This window comes from Lactuca virosa, chromosome 7, assembly GCF_052849685.1.
Source record: "Lactuca virosa cultivar CGN04683 chromosome 7, Lactuca_virosa_CGN04683_v6, whole genome shotgun sequence".
NCBI lineage: Eukaryota > Viridiplantae > Streptophyta > Magnoliopsida > Asterales > Asteraceae > Lactuca > Lactuca virosa.
The window spans coordinates 274,875,132-274,881,881 of NC_136432.1; positions in this window are offsets into that span (position 1 = coordinate 274,875,132).

Genomic DNA, 6,750 nt, shown 5'->3' on the forward strand with positions numbered 1-6,750 from the left:
ATTGAGTTCATAGGTTTTGACTCCATATGAAAATAATACTTTTCCTAAGTTCAAAAGTTTAGTTTTTGAAAGTATCATTTTGACGCTCCAACATTTAGTATATATATTAGGTATAATATTTTACTTATCAAATAAGTGTTATACCTAAACGTTCCTTGAACCTAGGGTATAAGTAGGGGGAAACTTACACTTAACATTAATACTTGTATACGACAAAGTATAATGTTTCTAACAATTTGCTACCATGAGCCTGTAACCGCTGCTATGACATAATACCTCTGATAAAACACACTCATGATTTCCATGAGAAACAACACACTCATGATTTCCATGAGAAACAACACCGCACGCTTCATCGACGTCGGAACAATAACAAGTAAAAGGATAGTTCGTCACTCGCTTATGGTTGACTGTAGCTACCAATCACAAGTGGGGTTGTCAACCCGTATACTGATTATACACGGCTTCCTCTCTCACACGGGATTAACTGTTACAGTTCAGAGGATTTCCGCTAAGATCCCCAATCTTAGTTGATTAATACAATCCAAAGTATGTTGTTATTATTGGTTTTATGTCAAGATAAAACTTGGTATGCTATAGGTTGTTATTGTTGGTTTTATGACAAGATAAAACTTGGTATGTTATATATTGTTATTGTTGGTTTTATGTTAAGATAAAACCTGGTTTTTCCTCAAGTTATAGCTATTGTACTGCCTAAAGTAATATAAACTTAGGAGTAATGTTTAAAGGCATAGTCTAATAACTTAGGGTTTTAGACATGAAAATGCTTTTGTTGTTAGAGCTATAGGAAGCCGTCGGAGTGGTTAATGTCACTATAGTTCTTTGGAAGCAAGTGGTTAATGTCACTGTAGTTCTTTGGATTCTTTATGTCAAGATAAAACAGGATTCTTTGGATTCTTTATGCAACTAATGGAATGACTAGAAGGAAGCGACACCCCATGTTCTATTAATTAGAATTCTATTGACGCATTACTACAGTAAATAAGAGCATCATCATGAAAATTGTTTGCAACATTCACCTCTTTCGTACTCTTACATCAGAACCTCTCGTTATCGTTAGAGTTCCAACATGAGATATCTTTCCCATTGTTTAGTTAACATCTCCTCCCTGACTTGAATGTTTCCCTTGGAACTCTGTCTATACATGTACTTATCAAGGATCTAATCGTGAATGCTATAAATATTTTTCTATCTACCCCTAATGGAGCTGCTAACTATTGCCCCGGTACTAGGCAAACTATCAAGTAAATGATAATAGTGGCAATAACAAGACTACGTCTTCTAACCCAATGGAAACAGAGGCCAGTCTTGAGGTAACTGAGTTGTGTTTATTCTAATGAATTGTCACAGAGCTACCTTTTGACATTCATGTTCCTTATCCAACAAATCAAGTGCACCTTGTTTGCAGTAGTGGATGTTTCATACATTTTGGATAATTCTCATATCAAATTGTGGGTTTTCTCCATACTAGCAACGATGTATGCACATCCTTCACCATTAATAATTTTAGGACTCCAAGTACTTGTTGGTCCAAATGCTGTCGATCCTCTCGCGATTCATATGAGGTATTCAAACCACTAGGATGGAAGATATAATTTACTTTAATGGAGATTGATAAGGATTGCTGAAGGAAATGATCTGATTTGGATAGAGGTGGATCTATTGGCTTAATCTACACACTTCCTTCCCATTCGAGAAGATTACCGAATGGAAAATCTTGCTTGGATTTACATAGACGAGATTAAAGTACCTCATGGAGTACCTATTTCCATTATTTTGGATAGGGAGTCTCCTTGTAGTACAAATATGGTAGTCACTTTAGAAAGCCTTTGTACACGATTAAACATAAGTACTACCTACCTTCCTCAGATGTATGGAAAAGCGAATGAACTGTCCACACATTGAAAGACATACTTCGAGCCCATTTGATCAGTTTACGAGGAATTTAGAGCATGCATTTATGATTAGTTGAGTTCTCCTAAAACAACAACTATCACGCCAGTGTTAAATGTGCTCCCCTACGAAGCACTGTATGGGCTTAAGTGTCGATCACCCCTTTATTGGCTGGAAATTCGCGATAGCAATTAATGAGGCTTGGTAAAGATCAAGAATGCACTGACAAGATCACGAAAATACATTATAGACTAAAGTTCGCTCTCGATCGCAAGAAGAGCTATGCCAATACGCATAGGAAACCCTTGGAATTTCAAGTGGGAGATAAAGCACTCTTAAAACTATCACCATGGAAAAGAATTATACACTTTGTAAAAAGGGGAAAACTATATCCTTGCTTTGAAGGACCCTTCGATATTATTGAAATAATCGGTCCAGTGACATGTAAGATTAAGATACTAGAAGAACTTAGTGCGATATACGACATATTCCATCTGTTGAGCCTAAAAAAAATGCTTGACGAAGGAATCCATGAATGTACCTCTCGAGGACCTCCAAATTAATAATCGACTAAAATTCGTGGATGAACCCATATAAATCATCAATCAGGAAGTTAAGCAATTTAAACAAGGCAGAATCCCGATTATGAAAGTTCTTTGGAATTCTAAGCACGGACCTGAGTTACATGGGAACGGGAGGATTTCATGAAGAACAAATATCCTGAACTATTTTCTATGTATGAAGTAGTGGTACTGCCAGTTGAATTTCAAGACGAAATTCCCACAATTGGGGGAGACTGTGACAACTATCAAAACTCATGTTAGGACTCATCTAGAATCTTGTCATTTCCATGCATGCACATAACTTGGCTTTAGAAGCAACAAGTTGAGCTAGATCGCGACTTAATAGATCCCTTGGAACAAGTAGTGTAACTTAGCTTGTACTAAGTAGTCACATTGATATGTGAATACTCCAACTAGGTTGTAAAGTGCCAAAGTTCAATCTCAAAACTAAACACGAAACCATGTTCAATAGATCACAACTCAAGGGTAAGTTAAATATCCTAATTTATCAATCGGAACTTCTGACGTGCTTAACTAGTTTAAGTACTTATCAAACTCAATTTAATTAAATTACGAATTGATTTAATAACAATGTAGCACCTGGTTCTTGGTATGTATTTTTATTTAAGTATTTTGCATTTTTGGCCTTGGACTCGGCGAGTTGAAGGACCAACTCGCCGAGTAGAAGCGGGATGAGGTGCGGGATTTAAGTGATGGACTCGTCAAGTCGGGTCCCGGACTCGACGAGTAGGCTCTGACTGGACAAAACCCTAATATGAGGGTTTGTACCCTATTTAAACAACCTTATACAGCCTCCATCGCCCCTTTATGCTCCCAGAAGCCCTCCATAGCAAACCCTAAGTGTTTTGGTGCAAGATCTAAGGTTTTTGAGTGATTCTTGTGGGTTTTGACCTCAAGGAAGAAGGAAGAGCATAGAAGGATCAAGAGGAGACTGAAGGATTCGAGTTTGGTTCATCATTTGCAGTCTTTGTGAGGTATAAAGTATGTACCTTGCTCTTTCATTTGATAGATCCCTTTTTGGGGAGATTTAGGGCTTTTATAAGCCATTCTTGGTAACCAACCATGATTGCAAACATGGTTGGGGGTTGAGGCTTTGGAATCAGGTCTTTAAAGGGGTCACAAGGCAGATTTGGGTTGCTTTTGCACCCAAGGAAGGCCCCATGCAACTTTAGAGCCATTTTAGAGCCTTTTTGGCTCAAAAGTCCCATGCATGCACGTAAAGTTCGTAACTTTACGTGCTAGGTCGAGCTTAGGGGCTTGGATCTATCATTTGGTCAAGTGTTATACATCAGAAATCGAGGATTTAGGGTGTGGATGTTATCGACTCGGCGAGTCCGTTCTTGGGACTCGACGAGTCCAAGGCTTTGAGTCCCATATCTGTTGAGGGTGAAAAAGATTCAGTTGGGTGTTAGAAGGGTTGTAGCACGACAGAAAGAGTGACCCAACGCATTAGACTTAATTTTAGACATGGAGTTCATGGGACTCGACGAGTGCTAGAACAGACTCGGCGAGTCCAAGGCAATCTCCTTATATTTGAAGATGAACTCGACGAGTTGTTCATACAACTCGGCGAGTTAAGGTCAGAACTTGTTCATCAGTTGAAGGTGAACTCAGCGAGTGTTCATCCGACTCGGCGAGTCGGATGAAGGTTCATTGATGTCCGTAAGGAGGGGAACTCGTCGAGTCGTTGCCAAACTCGACGAGTCGAGTCGTGGATAAGGACGAGTAAAGGGAAGGGACTCGACGAGTTGATGACCCAACTCGGCGAGTCGGGTCAACTGGAAGTTGACTTTGTCTTGGACTTGGTTGGGAGTAAAATGGTCATTTTACCCTAAGAATAGATACCAGTCTCTAACTAAGTGTTTTGTGGGGATTGTAGCCGGAGGATTTCCGGAGCAGCAGCGGACGGAGGTTTCCCGCACAGATTATCAGCAGCTTCTCATACGAGGTGAGTTACCTTCCAGTAGGGGTGGGTCTAAGGCCACAATGCCGGCCCACCAAAGAGGAGTATTTAGAAGATGATTGTCTTTGTGATAATTACCTTGGTCTGGTTACACGCTTTGGTCATGAGATTATTTGTATAATATGTTACATGTATGATAGGGATTGGTTTCCCAGATAGCGGTCCTTAGGACCGAAGGGTAGGTCATGTGACAACCGTCAATTTTTTGCCAAGTCAAAGTCAACAAGTCAAACCGGTCAACTCATCTAACCCTTGTACATTAGGGTTTCCATTATGTTCTTATTGAACAACTCGCAATCTTAATACAAAGTATCACTTAGAGTTTTCACGTGTTCGGAAATTCTAAACCCTAATCAGGGCAAGTGATGAAACTACTCGATAAAACATTATTCCTTAACCCTCAGGGGCATATAACAATCATAACGAGACTTAACGGGATGTACAAACCTTGCGCTGCGAAGCCAAACACTCAAAAAGGTCACAAAAGAAGTCTCTCCCAATCTCTTTCACTCTACCTCTCCCAAAACTCTCTAAGTATGAGAAATCGCTACAAGTGTGTGTAATCTCTCCCAAATCTCTCCAAGTATGTGAAAGCTCTCCGAAATCTCTCTCTGTATGAGAAATCTCTCCAAGAATGTCAAATCTCTCCCAAATCTTTCCAAGTATGTGAAATCTCTCCCAAATCTCTCTCTGTGAGAAATCTCTCCAAGAATGTCAAATCTCTCCAAGTATGTGAAATCTCTCCCAAATCTCTCTCTGTATGAGAAATCTCTCCAAGAATGTCAAATCTCTCCCAAATCTCTCCAAGTATGTGAAATCTCTCCCAAATCTCTCTCTATATGAGAAATCTCTCCAAGAATGTCAAATCTCTCCCAAATCTCTCTAAGTATGCCAAATCTCTCCAAGTATGACAAATCTCTCCCAAATCTCTCTGAAAATCTCTCTCAACTTTTTATAATCACTCGGGGCATCCCGACCCTCGAATTTGACGAAAACAGCTCGAAAACGGAAGTGTACGCGAAAAACAGCCTTAAGGAGCCGAAACTCCTCTTAGGAACCGAAACTCCTCTTAGGAGCCGAACCTCTTAGGAGCCGAACCTCTTAGAGCCGAACCTCCTGAGAACCGAAACCCTCTCAACCGAAATGGACCGAGCGGTCGGTCTATTTCGGTCCCCTGACTAATCAGAACCGAGACCTGACTTTCAGCTCTACCCTTCTTGTCTTCAAGCTTTCCCTCTACATTTGGTAAGTATTTTCCTCCTACACTTAGATATTCTACTATCTTTCATCCAAATAATAGATTGCTTACACAAATATCGTCATATTTGTGTTAGATCTTCAAATCTTCAAGCATCTCCCAAGTGTTCTTGAGTTGAACACTTCTTTCCTCCATCATCCATCTACTGAAATCACTCAAGGTGAGTTCATACCCCTATCTTTTCATGTTTTTCTTAAGTTTTAAGGGGGGGAATACAAGTTAAAACACCAAGAACTCAACTAAACTCATTTAACATCCTTCATCAGAAAAGTTCAACTCCATTCACAGACTGTTTTGGTCAACTTAAACATTTTAGTTTTCAAAACTGTATTAGGTGCAAATAGTTCAGGTTCATACCTTTAAAATGACTACTTGCACATCACCATACGATTTATTTATGCTGATTTTTACAAAACTGCCTATCATTTCAAAAACAAATTCGGACCAGTCTGTGAATATGAACATTTTAACACAAGTTAAAGACTTTCAAAAATCATAATAAAAATTATGAACAAACTAGACACATTTTTTGAACTCTCAGAATTTACGGATTCAGTTTTCGACTTCGTATGATTTTTCTATGATTTTTCTAAAACAGTGCAGAACGGTTAAAAACTAGTTAACAGCTTATAACTTTCATAACACTTTGTATTATGTTGAGCAAAATGTATAAAAATAAGTCTAAATATTGAATGTATTTTCTTGTTAGTTTATCATCATAAACTGAAATTTAGTCATTCATGATAAGGTTTACTCATTCATTTCGAATACTTATAATAAACTTCAATAAGCATAGTTTATGGATTTTTACTACATGAAAAAGGTTTTACTCTCAAAACAAATGGGTTTTTCATATCTTTACGTAATAAACTATAATAGTAATAGTTTAAGGATTTCATATCACTAATTTATTCAGAAAATGTGATTTTACTGCCTTCATGGAAGAGGTTTTAATATCAAACTGTGTGTATACTAGTTAACTTAGGATGTGAGGCAATTCTCTCCCCGTACGTTCGAGTACGGGATCCCAA